The sequence below is a fragment of the Thunnus maccoyii genome, chromosome 1 (assembly GCF_910596095.1).
Source record: "Thunnus maccoyii chromosome 1, fThuMac1.1, whole genome shotgun sequence".
Lineage (NCBI taxonomy): Eukaryota > Metazoa > Chordata > Actinopteri > Scombriformes > Scombridae > Thunnus > Thunnus maccoyii.
In genome coordinates, this window is record NC_056533.1 from 168,850 (window position 1) to 190,820 (window position 21,971).

General features: G+C 44.2%; 1 protein-coding gene across 12 annotated transcripts in view; it reads left to right on the plus strand.

Annotated features, from left to right (window-relative positions):
- Positions 1–21,971, plus strand: part of celf1 (cugbp, Elav-like family member 1) — a 137,556-nt gene that overhangs the window by 42,260 nt on the left and 73,325 nt on the right. The gene's annotated exons all lie outside the window — the stretch shown is intronic.

Below are 21,971 nucleotides of genomic sequence, written 5' to 3' on the forward strand. Positions count from 1 at the left end.
CGAAACATCAAAACTCAACACCACCCCACAGCCACACGCTTCAACGCTAACTAAATTATAGCATATTAGGCACATTACTGCCACCCTCCGCTTCGGACTGTAGACCAAATATTAAATCCTACACATCAATCCTGTCTGTCTAATTAAAGCTGCAAACAGCATTGAACGGGCCCTCGCACCTCTGCGCACGTCAGGCTGCGCCGCAATCGAAGGGTTTCTGTGACGGGCATGTAGATGTCTTTAGACCCGGGCTGTTTTCAGACAGTGCAAGAAGAAGATAAACATCACTTCCTTTGTCCACTATTTTGCCCGCTGCTGGGACTTCTTTACTGAAATTTCGCAGGGGGCGCTATGGAGCTAGTTTGCATCACTGATGAAATATTGTTATGTACACGTGTTCAGGCCGGGAGTCTTATCAAACATGTTAAGTTTGGTGCAGACTGGAGCATTTACAATAAAGTTATAGCAACTTCCTCTGTCATGGCGAAACATCAAATCTCAACAGTGTGAGGATGAGAATTTTCTGCAGGGTGAGACATGGCTGCCTTGCTCACACCTGTGGCATCAAAATCATGCAAGTTTTGCACCTATTCATTTGAATTTCAATTAGTAAATTTAAAACCCTTGATGAGTTTGTGTGTAAAAAAATTAATTTCCTAATTTTCATCAAGTCTATTTTTAGGAAAGTAAAGACTTTTAACTAGGGATGCACGACATTGGATTTTTGCCGATATCCGATATGCTGATATTTCCAACTCATTGTGGCCGATTGCCGATGCCGATATATGCACATATTTTTACCAGCTGGCTGAGGAGGCTATTATGCATGCAAGCATAGATTATACTATGATCAAGAAAGACAATATATGTAGGAAGAACTTAGGAAGACTGGAGTTCAGTAGCTCAGCATTAAAAGTTTAATGAACCTGCCAAGTGAGTGGAGCAGTAGAGTTTTCTTTGAGTTTATGAGACAGACAGGATAAATGTGTAGGATTTAATCTCTGGTCCACACTCCTGAGCAGAAGGTGGCGGTACTGCACCTAATATGCTGGTTGCCAGCTTCCTTCATATATTGTCTTTCTTGATCATAGTATAATCTATGTTTGCATGCATAATAGCCTCCTCAGCCAGCTGGTAAAAATATGTGCATATATCGGTATCGGCAATTGGCCACAATGAGTTGGAAGGTCAATATACATACAGTACATTATATACAAACTTTGTATGAAGTTTGGTGTTATTATCATTTATTTTACAATAATTATGAGTCTTATATGTATAATTCAGTAGTGGGGATGACCTATGAGGGGAAGGGAAAAAATGGAGTGAGGGTGACAGTTTAGTGATAAAGTGCTGCAGAAAACTAAAATCAAAACTAAAATTTGTAGCTCTGTACTGCAGTTTTTCCTTTATTAGGGCCCAAGCACCAAGCGGTTCGCTCACACTCTCCATTCAAATATATGAGTATTTTTCTGTGTCCAGCTGCAGTTACTTATTGTCTCTACACATCTGACAGCAGTGTTCAATGCTTACTTTTTTGTCAAGGAGTACATGTGTTCCTAAATGAAAAAAATTAGGAGCACACAGAAATTTAGGAGCACACTGTGTTGGGCCTCAAACCATGAGGTCACACAGAGAGGGCCTACATGTAACCTGTGAGGCCTGACCACGAGGTGCTTGTTCTTTTGTTTCCCCCGAGACAAAGGAATAACGCCAAAATGCTGCTTACAGACAATGGGAGTCCATTGCAAACTCCATTTCCAAGGATGCTTTGTGATTTCCACACCTCAGCAGGGAACAGTCAACATACAGTCTCATTGGCGGAGACTGATGACGCAGCCATGACATCACCACCCCTTTAAAAACTGAACGTGCCCTGAAGCACACGCCTTTCCCATGTCACTGAGCTAGGGGTAACTTCTGTTCCTCTGTGAGTCAGCTGACTAAAGGGGGTACCCCATGCACGTGTTTTCCCCTCATCGAAGACTTTCCTCGCCGGACGAGACGAGACTTCGACCGCGTTCACCCGAACACATTCCCGGATCCGAGAGCGACCGCTGCTGCAACCAGCGTCTTCAAATTCCCTCGAGAAGGAAGAAAAACTTCTTCACCAAGTCGACTCTGCTGTTCTCTCCGCCACGCCGCTGAGAGCCAGCTGCCGTGCTTTTTGCCGGCCGTGCGAGAACGGCCACCGTCTGCATCCGAGCCCAGGACAAAGCCGGACACAAAGACGGACTACACACACACCCTGCTCGCTTTCTGAAGCGACCAAGTAAGAGGCATAAGTCTGGGCAGAGGCAGTGTTAATTGTGTGTTCTTATCAGCATCAGTTGCTGTTGCTTAGCATTTAGCTCTCAGCTTTTGCTATTGTTTGTTGTGCTGTTGACAGACCGCGGAGTCCATTTTTCCTGCTTTACTCTTAGGAGTATTTTAAGTTTGCTGCCTGTTTAGTTGTGTTCACCACGCTAGACTGTTTTGTGTTTGTCCCACTCGGGACTACTGCTGAGTTTGTGCCATCGTGAGTGAGAAAGTAAGTTGCTTTGTCGGTCAGAAACCAGACAACGTGCGTTACAGACTGCCGTCCGTACGCGCACGATCGCTTTCTCTCCTTCTTCCCTCTCTCTTCTGACTAACACATACACACGCGCGCACACACATACACGCACCAACATTTTTTTGCGCATCTGATGGTCAGATAACGTCGGACAAAGCTTTGCTTTGTCTTTCCTTATCCGCCATCAGACACTTGTGTTTTTCACAGAAGTGGGTGAGTGCAAGACGCCGACCACCAGACGGCGCCGTCTTGCTTCTGTCTAACCAAGACACCGCCATACTTCCGCCATCCGGCTCTCGCGCGACGTAACTTCCTCCCATAGTCACGTCCGTGTCGCAGACCGACGACGTCATCACGTCAGGCCCCATCGCCATCTTGTCGCACACACATACACGCGCGCGTGCACACACACACACACACACACACACACACACACACACACCATGCATTCCCCTGCATGTGTCCAGCCCTGTACATAGCTGTTTGTGTTTTGTTTGGTAGGATTAGATTTTAGAATAGCTGTCTATTGAATGAGGCATTTGTTAACTTTGTTAATTTTGTTTAATAATAAGTTTAATAAACAAATTTTATAGGTCTCGAACATGGGTGTGGCAAAATGGCTCAATAGCACCACCTAGAAAATTAAGAAAATTGAGCCCCTCGATATGGATTGTCATAGAAGAACAAAATTTAGTATGCATATGTATCATGACCAGATGCACCAAAAAGTCTCTTGGAGGGACACCCTAAATCCAACAGGAAGTCAGCCATTTTGGATAAAAGTTGCGATTTGGATGCCGATTTTGCCATTTCCAGCCCACATACTTTAAGAAACTCCTCCTAGAGATTTGACCTCAGCAATATTCAAATTCAGTCAGTATCATCTACAGGCCTTGGAGATGAAAAGTTATCAAAATGAGTGAGTTTTCGACATTGCCAAGGGGGCGTGGTCGGGCGGTGAATTTTGATCCTTCGCCATGAAAATTCAAATGGGCATGATTTCGGCATGCATGATCCTAAGAGACTCAAACCTTTTGTGCTTGAAAAGAGTCCTGCCCTGAACACATCCATGTGTCAATACTGGATCTGGGTCATAGCGCCACCTACTGGCAACAGGAAGTTACATGTTTTACACTTTGACGCTCTGTGGGTGGCACGGTGATGGGATCCACCTCAAATTTACTCAGAATAGCCTAAAGACCTTGGAGATGGTATATTATGAAGTTGGTGACTTTCCGTCGAAAGGTGTTGCCATGACGACGCGGCGAATTTCGATGTCTCGCTATGTAATTTCAAAGCCTTATAACTTGACTCCACATGGTCTGATCTTTTCCAAATTTCATATGCTTGTTAAGAGTCCCGGTCTGAACACATGTTCAGGCCCATATTTAGTGACAGTCATAGCGCCACCTACTGGCAACAGGAAGTATCATGCGTCGTTCTTTGTTGTATTACTCCTAGGAAATTTGGCCGATGCATCTGAAATTGACTCAGCTAAGATGTAAGACCTTGGTGATGCTACATTGGGCAGGTCATGACCCATGACCAAACGCCGTTGCCATGGCGACACATCCTTCGCCATGAAATACGATGCTGTATTTTAGGGACAAGGGATGGGTCTACAGTCACGAAACTTGGCACACATGTCTGGAGCGACACCAGCTAAAATCCTGGATAGGTCATTTGCATAGACGTGACAATATGGCTCAACAGCGCCCCCTTGAAAATTTCAAAATTGTAGCCCCGCCTTCCAGATTAACCTAGGAAAATGAAATTCAGGAGGCTTATGTATCATGTCAAGATGCACAAAAAAGCCTCTTGGAGCTGTATTGTAAGTCCTACAGGAAGTCAGCCATCTTGATAAAAGTGGTCATTTTTCGCGTTTTTTTAACCATTTCGCATACCTTGTATTTTAACGAACTCCTCCTACAGAATTCATCGTAATGACTTCAAAATCAGTGTGTGTCATCTACAGTAGTGTGTGATCAAAAGTTATCAAAAGATTTAGTTATCATTGAAGCGTGTGGCCGTGGCGTGGCGTTGAGTTTTGATGTTTCGCCATGACAGGCGAAATTGTTATAACTTTAGTGTAAATGCTCGAGTCTACACCAAACTTTACATGTTTGATAAGACTCCCAGCCTGAACACGTCTAAATACCAATATTCAGTCAGTGATGAAAACTGGCTCCATAGCGCCCCCTACGACATTTCAATGCAGCAGCCCCTGCAGCATGCAGAGTAGGTGATTGAGGATATGACGTTAATCTCCCCTTGCACTGTCTGAAAACAGCCCAGGGGTCCGTTTCAAAAAGCAGGTTCAACAAACTCTAAAAGTCTAATCCTGAACTCTGAGTTGATCTACTCTGAGATAGAAAACTCTGAGTTTCCGGTTCCAGAACAGCTGATTTGAGTCAGTTTAATCAACTCGGAGTAGTTTCACCTGGAGTTAAGTGCGTGCACCACAACTATAAAAAGCCAGCATCAATGGAGCCCCGATTCAACGAGTCACCATGGCAACGGGGAAGAGGATGGCTGTGTTTTTCGCCCCACTAGAACTAGACATCTTAATTCGCTCATACGACGAGTTTGAGCATGTTTTCAGAAAGAAGTGCAACACCGCTGCAGCTGCAAAAGAGAGGGAGACGGCTGCTGCTCGGTCAATGCGTAAGTTTAAATGTAGTCCTTTGTAATCACAATAATATTACAGAGGAAAACTGCTTGAATGGTCGCCTATTAATTTATTTCATTTAGGTCCAAGCGCACTTGGCAGCAGTTTAGGATGAAATTTAAAAACATTGTTCAAACAGGTGAGACCTCGGCATAATCTCATGGGGGTACCTCATTTTGATCATGTTTTACATTGTAAAGTAAATATTAAGTGGCTGTTTGACTGTGCAGTTGTTTTATCCCCAACATAATGCTGGTTTCACACACATAAATGTCTTCTCATCTACATCATGTTCTGTTAAATAATTAATCCTATTTAAACTAACACAGACTTCTACTCAGCCAACAGAAAGAAGGCAGATGCCCGTAAAACGGGTGGTGGTCCAGCACCGCCACCTCTAACGGAGGCAGAGGAGCTGGCCCTAAGCCAGAACATAGGAAGGCCAGTGGCTGGCTCCAACATTGTACAAAAAACTTCCGTTTGCAAGGAAACGCAGCGCAACACACAATATCTGCTGGGATGTGAGAGCATGACTATGATTGGTAATGTTGCAAATGTAAAGACGGCTTAGGTTGTGTATGTAGATGATGGACTGTGACGTGAAATGGTACCGCTCAAAAAGATAAAGGCTGGAAATGCTAGAACATCTATGCGCGGTCTGATAACCATCTCTCGACGAATATTTAATTCTCTGCGCAGTAATGCTGCACCTTCATCCACGGGATCGTTATCAAAAGGACATGCCATGTTAGTGAAAAAAAGTTGCCACTTACTGTGCCTAATGGACTTCTAATATACTGACTCTGATTTTTTTTATTTATTTTTTTATTTTTTTTAATGATTTTTTTAAATGACAGACGGCAGAACTAGGCTACGCCAAAACTCGCCTGCTGCCTGAATGAATGAGGAAATCAAATGGAGTGTGTGGCTCTGAAAGAGGGCGGAGACTGAGAGAAACTCGAGGTTCATTGAGAAAAACCTGGTCCCGACTAGGTTAGATTCATAAAGTCTGTTGCTACGGTAACTGACCGAGAGCTTAAGTTACCCCTCTCTCTGAAACAAGCTAGAGTTATCCCTCTTTCTCTGGTTTGAGTTACCTCCCTTTTTGAAACGGAAAACTCAGAGTTTCCCTCATTTCAGGGTTAACAGACTCTGAGTTTTCACTAAACCTGCTTTGTGAAACGGACCCCAGGTCTGGGGACATCTATATGCCTGTGACAGAAGCCCTTCACCAGCGCCGAGCCCTGACATACGCAAGGACACGAGGGCCCGATCATCGCTGCTTGCAGCTTTAATTATTAGGGCCCGAGCGCTGACCAGCGCGAAGCCCTCTTGTTTCCAAAGGAATTATTATTATTATTATTATTATTATTATTATTATTTTTATTATTAGGGCCCGAGCGCTGACCAGCGCGAAGCCCTCTTGTTTCCAAAGGAATTATTATTATTATTATTATTATTATTAGGGCCCGAGCACCTACCGGTGCGAAGCCCTATTGTAATTCAAGGAATTCTTCTCTATTATTATTATTCTTCCGAAACAAACGCATTTTTGAGGGCCTAAATGTGCACGAAAAGTTGTTAAACTTTGCACATACATCAGAAGTGGTGAAAAATTTGATATTTTATGGGTCGCGCAAAAAGGCGGGGCAAAATGGCTCGATAGCGCCCCCTAGGAAATTAGGAAAATTGAGCCCCTCGATACAGATTGTCGTAGGAGAACGAAATTCAGTATGCATATGTATCATGACCAGTCGCACCAAAAAGTCTCTTGGACACATACCCTAACGCCAACAGGAAGTCGGCCATTTTGTGTCAAAGTTGCGATTTTGACACCGATTTGGTCATTTCCAGCCTGCATACTTTAACGAACTCCTCCTAGAGATTTGACCTCAGCCACTTGGAATTCGGTCTGTATCATCTACAGACATAGGAGATTAAAAGTTATCAAAACGGTGAGTTTTCGTCATTGCCAAGGGGGCGTGGCTGGGGGGTGAAATTCGATCCTTCGCCATGAAATTTGAAACGGCCATAACTCCGGCATACATGATCCCAAGAGACCCAAACCTTTTGTGCTTGGAAAGAGTCCCGTCCTGAACACATTCATGTGTCAATATTGGATGTAAGTCATAGCGCCACCTACTGGCAACAGGAAGTTACATGTTTTACACTTTGACGCTCTGTGGGTGGCACGGTGATGGGATCCACCTCAAATTTTCTCAGAATAGCCTAAAGACCTTGGAGATGGTATATTATGAAGTTGGTGACTTTTCGTCGAAAGGTGTTGCCATGACGACGCGGCGAATTTCGATGTCTCGCCATGAAATTTCAAAGCCTTATAACTTGACTCCACATGGTCTGATCTTTTCCAAATTTCATATTCTTGTTAAGAGTCCCCGTCTGAACACATTTTCAGGCCCATATTTAGTGACAGTCATAGCGCCACCTACTGGCAACAGGAAGTATCATGCGTCGGTCTTTGTTGTATTACTCCTAGGAAATTTGGCCGATGCATCTGAAATTGACTCAGCTAAGATGTAAGACCTTGGTGATGCTACATTGGGCAGGTCATGACCCATGACCAAACGCCGTTGCCATGGCGACACATCCTTCGCCATGAAATACGATGCTGTATTTTAGGGACAAGGGATGGGTTTACAGTCACAAAACTTGGCACACATGTCTGGAGCGACACCAGTTAAAATCCTGGATAGGTCATTTGCATAGACGTGACAATATGGCTCAACAGCGCCCCCTTGACAATTTCAAAATGGTAGCCCCGCCTTCCAGATTAACCTAGGAAAATGAAATTCGGGAGGCTTATGTATCATGTCAAGACGCACAAAAAAGCCTCTTGGAGCCATATCGTAAGTCCTACAGGAAGTCGGCCATCTTGATAAAAGTGGTCATTTTTCGCGTTTTTTTGACCATTTCGCATACCTTGTATTTTAACGAACTCCTCCTACAGAATTCATGGTAACGACTTCAAAATCAGTGTGTGTCATCTACACCAGTGTGTGATCAAAAGTTATCAAAAGATTTAGTTATCATTGAAGCGTGTGGCCGTGGCGTGGCGTTGAGTTTTGATGTTTCGCCATGACAGGCGAAATTGCTATAAGTTTAGTGTAAATGCTGGAGTCTACACCAAACTTTACATGTTTGATAAGACTCCCAGCCTGAACACGTCTAAATAGCAATATTCAGTCAGTGATGAAAAGTGGCTCCATAGCGCCCCCTACGACATTTCAATGCAGCAGCCCCTGCAGCAGGCAGAGTAGGTGATTGAGGATGTGACGTTAATCTCCCCTTGCACTGTCTGAAAACAGCCCAGGTGTGGGGACATGTATATGCCCGTGACAGAAGCCCTTCACCAGCGCCGAGCCCCGACATACGCAAGGACGCGAGGGCCCGATCATCGCTGCTTGCAGCTTTAATTATTATTATTCTTCCGAAACAAACGCATTTTTGAGGGCCTAAACGTGCACGAAAAGTTGTTAAACTTTGCACATACATCAGAAGTGGTGAAAAATTTGATATTTTATGCGTCTCGCAAAAAGGCGGGGCAAAATGGCTCGATAGCGCCCCCTAGAAAATTAGGAAAATTGAGCCCCTCGATACAGATTGTCGTAGGAGAACGAAATTCGGTACGCATATGTATCATGACCAGACGCACCAAAAAGTCTCTTGGACACATACCCTAACGCCAACAGGAAGTCGGCCATTTTGTGTCAAAGTTGCGATTTTGACACCAATTTGGTCATTTCCAGCCCGCATACTTTAACAAACTCCTCCTAGAGATTTGACCTCAGCTGCTTGAAATTCGGTCTTTATAATCTACAGACATAAGAGATTAAAAGTTATCAAAACGGTGAGTTTTCGTCATTGCCAAGGGGGCGTGGCTGGGGGGTGAATTTCGATCCTTCGCCATGAAAATTGAAACGGCCATAACTCCGGCATAAATGATCCTAAAAGAGCCAAACCTTTTGTGCTTGATATGAGTCACGCCCTGAACACATCCATGTGTCAATACTGGATCTGAGTCATAGCGCCACCTACTGGCAACAGGAAGTAACATGTTTTACACTTTGACGCCCTGTAGGGAGCACGGTGATTGGATCCACCTCAAATTTACTCAGAATAGCCTCAAGACATTGGACTTTGTATATCCTGAAGTTGGTGAGTTTTCAGAGAAAGGTGTTGCCGTGGCGACGCGGCGAACTTCGATGTCTCGCCATGAAATTTCAAAGCCTTATAACTTGACTCCACGTGCTCTGATCTTTTTCAAATTTCATATGCTTGTTAGGAGTCCGGGTCTGAACATATGTGCAGTCTCATATTTTGCGAAAGTCGTATCGCCACCTACTGGCAACAGGAAGTAACATGCATCTTACTTTGTCTAATTACTCATAGGAAATTTGGCTGATGCACCTTAAATTAAGTCAGCTAATAAATAAGACCTTGGTGATGCTACATGTGGCAGGTCATGACCCAAAACCAAACGCTGTTACCATGGCGACAAATCCTTCGCCATGAAATACGATACTGTTTTTCAGGGACAAGGGATGCTTCTACAGTCACGAAACTTGACACACCTGTCTGGAGTGACATTAGTTAAAATTCTATGTGGTTCATTTGAATGGGTGTGGCAAAATGGCTCAACAGCGCCCCCTTGAAAATTTCAAAATTGAAGCCCCGCCCACCAGATCAACGAAGAGAAATGAAATTCACAAGCCATATGAAACATGTCAAGACGCACAAAAAAGCCTCTTGGAGCCATATCGTAAGTCCAACAGGAAGTCGGCCATCTTGGAAAAACTGGTCAATTTTCGCCTTTTTTTGGCCATTTCGCATACCTTGTATTTCAACGAACTCCTCCTACAGAATTCATCGTAAGGACTTCAAAATCAGTGTGTGTCATCTAGACTAGTGTATGATCAAAAGTTATCAAAAGATTTAGTTTATATTGAAGCGTATGGGCGTAGCGTGGCGTTGAGTTTTGATGTTTCGCCATTTCAGAGGAAATTGCTGTAACTTTAGTGTACATGGTCGTATCTGCCTGAAACTTTGCAGGTTTGATAATAGTCCAGGCCTGAGCACGTCTACATTACGATATTCAATCAGTGATGCAAACTGGCTCCATAGCGCCCCCTATGACATATTTCAGGAAAGGAACCTCAGCAGCAAGTAAAATAGTGGACAAGGAATGAAGTTTATCTCCTCCTTAAACTGTCTGAAAATAGCCTGGATCTGGACAAATCTTCATGACTGTGACTCGAGCATTTCGACTGCGCCCTGCCCCACGTACGACAGGGCGCGAGGGCCCGATCATCGCTGCTTGCAGCTTTAATTAGGGCCCGAGCACCTACCGGTGCGAAGCCCTATTGTAATTCAAGGAATTCTTCTCTATTATTAGGGCCCGAGCACCTACCGGTGCGAAGCCCTATTGTAATTCAAGGAATTCTTCTCTATTTAGGGCCCGAGCACCTACCGGTGCGAAGCCCTATTGTAATTCAAGGAATTCTTCTCTATTATTATTATTCTTCCGAAACAAACGCATTTTTGAGGGCCTAAACGTGCACGAAAAGTTGTTAAACTTTGCACATACATCAGAAGTGGTGAAAAATTTGATATTTTATGGGTCTCGCAAAAAGGCGGGGCAAAATGGCTCGATAGCGCCCCCTAGAAAATTAGGAAAATTGAGCCCCTCGATACAGATTGTCGTAGGAGAACGAAATTCGGTACGCATATGTATCATGACCAGACGCACCAAAAAGTCTCTTGGACACATACCCTAACGCCAACAGGAAGTCGGCCATTTTGTGTCAAAGTTGCGATTTTGACACCAATTTGGTCATTTCCAGCCCGCATACTTTAACGAACTCCTCCTAGAGATTTGACCTCAGCTGCTTGAAATTCGGTCTTTATAATCTACAGACATAAGAGATTAAAAGTTATCAAAACGGTGAGTTTTCGTCATTGCCAAGGGGGCGTGGCTGGGGGGTGAATTTCGATCCTTCGCCATGAAAATTGAAACGGCCATAACTCCGGCATAAATGATCCTAAAAGAGCCAAACCTTTTGTGCTTGATATGAGTCACGCCCTGAACACATCCATGTGTCAATACTGGATCTGAGTCATAGCGCCACCTACTGGCAACAGGAAGTAACATGTTTTACACTTTGACGCCCTGTAGGGAGCACGGTGATCGGATCCACCTCAAATTTACTCAGAATAGCCTCAAGACATTGGACTTTGTATATCCTGAAGTTGGTGAGTTTTCAGAGAAAGGTGTTGCCGTGGCGACGCGGCGAACTTCGATGTCTCGCCATGAAATTTCAAAGCCTTATAACTTGACTCCACGTGCTCTGATCTTTTTCAAATTTCATATGCTTGTTAGGAGTCCGGGTCTGAACATATGTGCAGTCTCATATTTTGCGAAAGTCGTATCGCCACCTACTGGCAACAGGAAGTAACATGCATCGTACTTTGTCTAATTACTCATAGGAAATTTGGCTGATGCACCTTAAATTAAGTCAGCTAATAAATAAGACCTTGGTGATGCTACATGTGGCAGGTCATGACCCAAAACCAAACGCTGTTACCATGGCGACAAATCCTTCGCCATGAAATACGATACTGTTTTTCAGGGACAAGGGATGCTTCTACAGTCAGGAAACTTGACACACCTGTCTGGAGTGACATTAGTTAAAATTCTATGTGGTTCATTTGAATGGGTGTGGCAAAATGGCTCAACAGCGCCCCCTTGAAAATTTCAAAATTGAAGCCCCGCCCACCAGATCAACGAAGAGAAATGAAATTCACAAGCCATATGAAACATGTCAAGACGCACAAAAAAGCCTCTTGGAGCCATATCGTAAGTCCAACAGGAAGTCGGCCATCTTGGAAAAACTGGTCAATTTTCGCCTTTTTTTGGCCATTTCGCATACCTTGTATTTCAACGAACTCCTCCTACAGAATTCATCGTAAGGACTTCAAAATCAGTGTGTGTCATCTAGACTAGTGTATGATCAAAAGTTATCAAAAGATTTAGTTTATATTGAAGCGTATGGGCGTAGCGTGGCGTTGAGTTTTGATGTTTCGCCATTTCAGAGGAAATTGCTGTAACTTTAGTGTACATGGTCGTATCTGCCTGAAACTTTGCAGGTTTGATAATAGTCCAGGCCTGAGCACGTCTACATTACGATATTCAATCAGTGATGCAAACTGGCTCCATAGCGCCCCCTATGACATATTTCAGGAAAGGAACCTCAGCAGCAAGTAAAATAGTGGACAAGGAATGAAGTTTATCTCCTCCTTAAACTGTCTGAAAATAGCCTGGATCTGGACAAATCTTCATGACTGTGACTCGAGCATTTCGACTGCGCCCTGCCCCACGTACGACAGGGCGCGAGGGCCCGATCATCGCTGCTTGCAGCTTTAATTAGGGCCCGAGCACCTACCGGTGCGAAGCCCTATTGTAATTCAAGGAATTCTTCTCTATTATTAGGGCCCGAGCACCTACCGGTGCGAAGCCCTATTGTAATTCAAGGAATTCTTCTCTATTTAGGGCCCGAGCACCTACCGGTGCGAAGCCCTATTGTAATTCAAGGAATTCTTCTCTATTATTATTATTCTTCCGAAACAAACGCATTTTTGAGGGCCTAAACGTGCACGAAAAGTTGTTAAACTTTGCACATACATCAGAAGTGGTGAAAAATTTGATATTTTATGGGTCTCGCAAAAAGGCGGGGCAAAATGGCTCGATAGCGCCCCCTAGGAAATTAGGAAAATTGAGCCCCTCGATACAGATTGTCGTAGGAGAACGAAATTCAGTATGCATATGTATCATGACCAGTCGCACCAAAAAGTCTCTTGGACACATACCCTAACGCCAACAGGAAGTCAGCCATTTTGTGTCAAAGTTGCGATTTTGACACCGATTTGGTCATTTCCAGCCTGCATACTTTAACGAACTCCTCCTAGAGATTTGACCTCAGCCACTTGGAATTCGGTCTGTATCATCTACAGACATAGGAGATTAAAAGTTATCAAAACGGTGAGTTTTCGTCATTGCCAAGGGGGCGTGGCTGGGGGGTGAATTTCGATCCTTCGCCATGAAAATTGAAACGGCCATAACTCCGGCATAAATGATCCTAAAAGAGCCAAACCTTTTGTGCTTGATATGAGTCACGTCCTGAACACATCCATGTGTCAATACAGGATCTGAGTCATAGCGCCACCTACTGGCAACAGGAAGTAACATGTTTTACACTTTGACGCCCTGTAGGGAGCACGGTGATCGGATCCACCTCAAATTTACTCAGAATAGCCTCAAGACATTGGACTTTGTATATCCTGAAGTTGGTGAGTTTTCAGAGAAAGGTGTTGCCGTGGCGACGCGGCGAATTTCGATGTCTCGCCATGAAATTTCAAAGCCTTATAACTTGACTCCACGTGCTCTGATCTTTTTCAAATTTCATATGCTTGTTAGGAGTCCGGGTCTGAACATATGTGCAGTCTCATATTTTGCGAAAGTCGTATCGCCACCTACTGGCAACAGGAAGTAACATGCATCGTACTTTGTCTAATTACTCATAGGAAATTTGGCTGATGCACCTTAAATTAAGTCAGCTAATAAATAAGACCTTGGTGATGCTACATGTGGCAGGTCATGACCCAAAACCAAACGCTGTTACCATGGCGACAAATCCTTCGCCATGAAATACGATACTGTTTTTCAGGGACAAGGGATGCTTCTACAGTCACGAAACTTGACACACCTGTCTGGAGTGACATTAGTTAAAATTCTATGTGGTTCATTTGAATGGGTGTGGCAAAATGGCTCAACAGCGCCCCCTTGAAAATTTCAAAATTGAAGCCCCGCCCACCAGATCAACGAGGAGAAATGAAATTCACAAGCCATATGAAACATGTCAAGACGCACAAAAAAGCCTCTTGGAGCCATATCGTAAGTCCAACAGGAAGTCGGCCATCTTGGAAAAACTGGTCAATTTTCGCCTTTTTTTGGCCATTTCGCATACCTTGTATTTCAACGAACTCCTCCTACAGAATTCATCGTAAGGACTTCAAAATCAGTGTGTGTCATCTAGACTAGTGTATGATCAAAAGTTATCAAAAGATTTAGTTTATATTGAAGCGTATGGGCGTAGCGTGGCGTTGAGTTTTGATGTTTCGCCATTTCAGAGGAAATTGCTGTAACTTTAGTGTACATGGTCGTATCTGCCTGAAACTTTGCAGGTTTGATAATAGTCCAGGCCTGAGCACGTCTACATTACGATATTCAATCAGTGATGCAAACTGGCTCCATAGCGCCCCCTATGACATATTTCAGGAAAGGAACCTCAGCAGCAAGTAAAATAGTGGACAAGGAATGAAGTTTATCTCCTCCTTAAACTGTCTGAAAATAGCCTGGATCTGGAGAAATCTTCATGACTGTGACTCGAGCATTTCGACTGCGCCCTGCCCCACGTACGACAGGGCGCGAGGGCCCGATCATCGCTGCTTGCAGCTTTAATTAGGGCCCGAGCACCTACCGGTGCGAAGCCCTATTGTAATTCAAGGAATTCTTCTCTATTATTAGGGCCCGAGCACCTACCGGTGCGAAGCCCTATTGTAATTCAAGGAATTCTTCTCTATTTAGGGCCCGAGCACCTACCGGTGCGAAGCCCTATTGTAATTCAAGGAATTCTTCTCTATTATTATTATTCTTCCGAAACAAACGCATTTTTGAGGGCCTAAACGTGCACGAAAAGTTGTTAAACTTTGCACATACATCAGAAGTGGTGAAAAATTTGATATTTTATGGGTCTCGCAAAAAGGCGGGGCAAAATGGCTCGATAGCGCCCCCTAGGAAATTAGGAAAATTGAGCCCCTCGATACAGATTGTCGTAGGAGAACGAAATTCAGTATGCATATGTATCATGACCAGTCGCACCAAAAAGTCTCTTGGACACATACCCTAACGCCAACAGGAAGTCAGCCATTTTGTGTCAAAGTTGCGATTTTGACACCGATTTGGTCATTTCCAGCCTGCATACTTTAACGAACTCCTCCTAGAGATTTGACCTCAGCCACTTGGAATTCGGTCTGTATCATCTACAGACATAGGAGATTAAAAGTTATCAAAACGGTGAGTTTTCGTCATTGCCAAGGGGGCGTGGCTGGGGGGTGAAATTCGATCCTTTGCCATGAAATTTGAAACGGCCATAACTCCGGCAGACATGATCCCAAGAGACCCAAACCTTTTGTGATTGATTAAGAGTCCTGCCCTGAACACATCCATGTGACAATATTGGATCTGAGTCATAGTGCCACCTACTGGCAACAGGAAGTTACATGTTTTACGCTCCGACGCCCTGTGGGTAGCACAGTGATTGGATCCACCTCAAATTTACTCAGAATAGCCTCAAGACCTTGGAGTTCGTACATTATGAAGTTGGTGACTTTTCGCTGAAAGATGTTGCCATGGCGACGCGGCGAATTTCGATGTCTCGCCATGAAATTTCAAAGCCTTATATCTTGACTCCACGTGGTCTGATCTTTTCCAAATTTCATATGCTTGTTAAGAGTCCTGGTCTGAACACATTTTCAGGCCTATATTTAGTGAGAGTCATAGCGCCACCTACTGGCAACAGGAAGTATCATGCGTCGTTCTTTGTTGTATTACTCCTAGGAAATTTGGCCGATGCATCTGAAATTGACTCAGCTAAGATGTAAGACCTTGGTGATGCTACATTGGGCAGGTCATGACCCATGACCAAACGCCGTTGCCATGGCGACACATCCTTCGCCATGAAATACGATGCCGTATTTTAGGGATAAGGGATGGGTCTACAGTCACAAAACTTGGCACACATGTCTGGAGCGACACCAGCTAAAATCCTGGATAGGTCATTTGCATAGACGTGACAATATGGCTCAACAGCGCCCCCTTGACAATTTCAAAATTGTAGCCCCGCCTTCCAGATTAACCTAGGAAAATGAAATTCGGGAGGCTTATGTATCATGTCAAGACGCACAAAAAAGCCTCTTGGAGCCATATCGTAAGTCCTACAGGAAGTCGGCCATCTTGATAAAAGTGGTCATTTTTCGCGTTTTTTTGACCATTTCGCATACCTTGTATTTTAACGAACTCCTCCTACAGAATTCATGGTAACGACTTCAAAATCAGTGTGTGTCATCTACAGTAGTGTGTGATCAAAAGTTATCAAAAGATTTACTTAGCATTGAAGCGTGTGGCCGTGGCGTGGCGTTGAGTTTTGATGTTTCGCCATGACAGGCGAAATTGCTATAAGTTTAGTGTAAATGCTGGAGTCTACACCAAACTTTACATGTTTGATAAGACTCCCAGCCTGAACACGTCTAAATAGCAATATTCAGTCAGTGATGAAAAGTGGCTCCATAGCGCCCCCTACGACATTTCAATGCAGCAGCCCCTGCAGCATGCAGAGTAGGTGATTGAGGATGTGACGTTAATCTCCCCTTGCAATGTCTGAAAACAGCCCAGGTGTGGGGACATCTATATGCCCGTGACAGAAGCCCTTCACCAGCGCCAAGCCCCGACATACGCGAGGACGCGAGGGCCCGATCATCGCTGCTTGCAGCTTTAATTAGGGCCCGAGCACCTACCGGTGCGAAGCCCTATTGTAATTCAAGGAATTCTTCTCTATTATTAGGGCCCGAGCACCTACCGGTGCGAAGCCCTATTGTAATTCAAGGAATTCTTCTCTATTATTAGGGCCCGAGCGCTGACCAGCGCGAAGCCCTCTTGTTTCCAAAGGAATTATTATTATTATTATTATTATTATTATTATTAGGGCCCGAGCGCTGACCAGCGCGAAGCCCTCTTGTTTCCAAAGGAATTATTATTATTATTATTATTATTATTATTATTATTATTATTATTATTGTTCTTATTCTTTTTATTAGGGCCCGAGCACCTACCGGTGCGAAGCCCTATTGTAATTCAAGGAATTCTTCTCTATTATTAGGGCCTGAGCGCTGACCAGCGCGAAGCCCTCTTGTTTCCAAAGGAATTATTATTATTATTATTATTATTATTATTATTAGGGCCCGAGCACCGACCGGTGCGAAGCCCTATTGAAACTAAAGGAGTTATTATTATTATTATTATTCCTCCGAAACAAACGCATTTTTGAGGGCCTGAACATGCACGAAAACTCATGAAAATTTGCACAGATGTCAGGACTGGCGAAAATTTCGATATTTTATGGGTCTCGAAATAAAGCGGGACAAAATGGCTCGACAGCGCCACCTAGAAAGTCAAGAAAATTGAGCCCCTCGATACAGATTGTCGTAGGAGAACGAAATTCGGTATGCATATGTATCATGACCAGACGCACCAAAAACTCTCTTGGAGCCATACCCTAAATCCAACAGGAAGTTGGCCATTTTGGTTCAAAGTTGCGATTTTCAGGCCAATTTTGCCGTTTTCAGCCCGCGTACTTTAACGAACTCCTCCTAGGGATTTGACCTCAGCAACTTGAAATTCGGACAGTATCATCTACAGACCTGGGAGATGAAAAGTTATCAAAACGGTGAGTTTTCGACATTGCTGAGGGGGTGTGGTCGGGCGGCGAATTTCGACCCTTCGCCATGAAAATTCAAACGGCCATAACTCCGGCATGCACGATCCTAAGAGACCCAAACCTTTTGTGCTTGGAAAGAGTCCCGTCCTGAACACATTCCTGTGTCAATATTGGATCTAAGTCATAGCGCCACCTACTGGCAACAGGAAGTTACATGTTTTACACTTTGACGCTCTGTGGGTGGCACGGTGATGGGATCCACCTCAAATTTACTCAGAATAGCCTAAAAACCTTGGAGATGGTATATTATGAAGTTGGTGTCTTTTCGTCAAAAGGTGTTGCCATGACGACGCGGCAAATTTCGATGTCTCGCCATGAAATTTCAAAGCCTTATAACTTGACTCCACATGGTCTGATCTTTTCCAAATTTCATATGCTTGTTAAGAGTCCCGGTCTGAACACATTTTCAGGCCCATATTTAGTGACAGTCATAGCGCCACCTACTGGCAACAGGAAGTATCATGCGTCGTTCTTTGTTGTATTACTCCTAGGAAATTTGGCCGATGCATCTGAAATTGACTCAGCTAAGATGTAAGACCTTGGTGATGCTACATTGGGCAGGTCATGACCCATGACCAAACGCCGTTGCCATGGCGACACATCCTTCGCCATGAAATATGATGCTGTATTTTAGGGATAAGGGATGGGTCTACAGTCACGAAACTTGGCACACATGTCTGGAGCGACACCAGCTAAAATCCTTGATAGGTCATTTGCATAGACGTGACAATATGGCTCAACAGCGCCCCCTTGAAAATTTCAAAATTGTAGCCCCGCCTTCCAGATTAACCTAGGAAAATGAAATTCGGGAGGCTTATGTATCATGTCAAGACGCACAAAAAAGCCTCTTGGAGCCATATTGTAAATCCTACAGGAAGTCGGCCATCTTGATAAAAGTGGTAATTTTTCGCGTTTTTTTGGCCATTTCGCATACCTTGTATTTAAACGAACTCCTCCTACAGAATTCATCGTAATGACTTCAAAATCAGTGTGTGTCATCTACACTAGTGTGTGATCAAAAGTTATCAAAAGATTTAGTTATCATTGAAGCGTGTGGCCGTGGCGTGGCGTTGAGTTTTGGTGTTTCGCCATGACAGGCGAAATTGCTATAACTTTACTGTAAATGCTCGAGTCTACACCAAACTTTACATGTTTGATAAGACTCCCAGCCTGAACACGTCAAAATATCAATATTCAGTCAGTGATGAAAACTGGCTCCATAGCGCACCCTACGACATTTCAATGCAGCAGCCCCTGCAGCAGGAAGAGTAGGTGATTGAGGATGTGACGTTAATCTCCCCTTGCACTGTCTGAAAACAGCCCAGGTCTGGGGACATCTACATGCCCCTGACAGAAGCTCTTCACCAGCGCTGAGCCCCGACATACGCAAGGACGCGAGGGCCCGATCATCGCTGCTTGCAGCTTTAATTATTATTATTATTATTCTTATTATTATTATTATTATTGCGACTCTTTGACCTCAAATAACTTCTACAATCGTGTACCAAAACTCACCGAAATTGGCGTGCGCGTCAGTTCTGGTGAAAATCGCAGATTTTATGGGTCTCGTAAAAAATGCGTGGAAAAATGGCTCGACAGCGCCACCTAGAAAATTAAGAAAAGCGAGCCCCACGATACAGATCGTCGTAGAACAATGAAATTTGGTGTGCTTATATATCATGACCAGACGCACCAAAAACTCTCTTGGAGCCATACCCTAAATCTAACAGGAAGTCGGCCATTTTGGTTCAAAGTTGTGATTTTCAGGCCAATTTTGCCGTTTTCAGCCCACGTACTTTAACGAACTTCTCCTAGGGATTTGACCTGAGCAACTTGAAATTCGGTCAGTATCATCTACAGACCTGGGAGATGAAAAGTTATCAAAACGGTGAGTTTTCGACATTGCTGAGGGGGTGTGGTCGGGCGGCGAATTTCGATCCTTCGCCGTGAAAATTCAAACGGCCATAACTCCGGCATGCACGATCCTAAGAGACCCAAACCTTTTGTGCTTGGAAAGAGTCCCGTCCTGAACACATCCATGTGTCAATATTGGATCTAAGTCATAGCGCCACCTACTGGCAACAGGAAGTTACATGTTTTACACTTTGACGCTCTGTGGGTGGCACGGTGATGGGATCCACCTCAAATTTACTCAGAATAGCCTCAAGACCTTGGAGATGGTATACTATGAAGTTGGTGACTTTTCGTCGAAAGGTGTTGCCATGACGATGCGGCGAATTTTGATGTCTCGCCATGAAATTTCAAAGCCTTATAACTTGACTCCACATGGTCTGATCTTTTCCAAATTTCATATGCTTGTTAAGAGTCCCGGTCTGAACACATTGTCAGGCCCATATTTAGTGAGAGTCGTAGCGCCACCTACTGGCAACAGGAAGTATCATGCGTCGTTCTTTGTTGTATTGCTCCTAGGAAATTTGGCCGATGCACCTGAAATTGACTCAGCTAAGATGTAAGACCTTGGTGATGCTACATTTAGCAGGTCATGACCCATGACCAAACGCCGTTGCCATGGCGACACATCCTTCGCCATGAAATACGATGCTGTATTTTAGGGACAAGGGATGGGTTTACAGTCACAAAACTTGGCACACATGTCTGGAGCGACACCAGTTAAAATCCTGGATAGGTCATTTACATAGACGTGACAATATGGCTCAACAGCGCCCCCTTGAAAATTTCAAAATTGTAGCCCCGCCTTCCAGATGAACGTAGGAAAATGAAATTCGGGAGGCTTATGTATCATGTCAAGACGCACAAAAAAGCCTCTTGGAGCCATATTGTAAGTCCTACAGGAAGTCGGCCATCTTGATAAAAGTGGTCATTTTTCACGTTTTTTTGGCCATTTCGCATACCTTGTATTTTAACGAACTCCTCCTACAGAATTCATGGTAACGACTTCAAAATCAGTGTGTGTCATCTACAGTAGTGTGTGATCAAAAGTTATCAAAAGATTTACTTAGCATTGAAGCGTGTGGCCATGGCGTGGCGTTGAGTTTTGATGTTTCGCCATGACAGGTGAAAGTCCTATAAGTTTAGTGTAAATGCTGGAGTCTACACCAAACTTTACATGTTTGATAAGACTCCCAGCCTGAACACGTCTGGGAGTCTTAGAGCTGGCCCTAAGCCAGAATTTAGGAAGGCCAGTGGCTGGCCCCGACACTGTACAAAAAACTTCGGTTTGCAAAGAAACGCAGCGCAACACACAATATCTGCTGGGATGTGAGAGCATGACTACGATTGGTAATGTTGAAAATGTAAAGACGGCTTAGGTTGTGTATGTAGATGATGGACTGTGACGTGAAACGGTACCGCTCAAAAAGATAATGGCTGGAAATGCTAGAACATCTATGTGCGGTCTGATAACCATCTCTCGACGAATATTTAATTCTCTGCGCAGTAATGCTGCACCTTCATCCACGGGATCGTTATCAAAGGACCTGCCATGTTAGTGAAAAAAAGTCGCCACTTACTGTGCCTAATGGACTTCTAATATACTGACTCTGATTTTTTTTATTTATTTATTTTTTTTTTTTAATGATTTTTTTAAATGACAGGCGGCAGAACTAGGCTACGCCAAAACTCGCCTGCTGCCTGAATGAATGAGGAAATCAAATGGAGTGCGTGGCTCTGAAAGAGGGCGGAGACTGAGAGAAACTCGAGGTTCATTGAGAAAAACCTGGTTCCGACCAGGTTAGATTCATAGAGTCTGTTGCTACGGTAACTGACCGAGAGCTTAAGTTACCCCTCTCTCTGAAACAGGCTAGAGTTATCCCTCTTTCTCTGGTTTGAGTTACCTCCCTTTTTGAAACGGAAAACTCAGAGTTTCCCTCATTTCAGGGTTAACAGACTCTGAGTTTTCACTAAACCTGCTTTGTAAAACGGACCCCAGGTCTGGGGACATCAATATGCCCGTGACAGAAGCCCTTCACCAGCGCCGAGCCCCGACATACGCAAGGACGCGAGGGCCCGATCATCGCTGCTTGCAGCTTTAATTATTATTATTATTATTATTTTTAGGGCCCGAGCACCGACCGGTGCGAAGCCCTATTGAAACTGAAGGAGTTATTATTAGGGCCCGAGCACCGACCGGTGCGAAGCC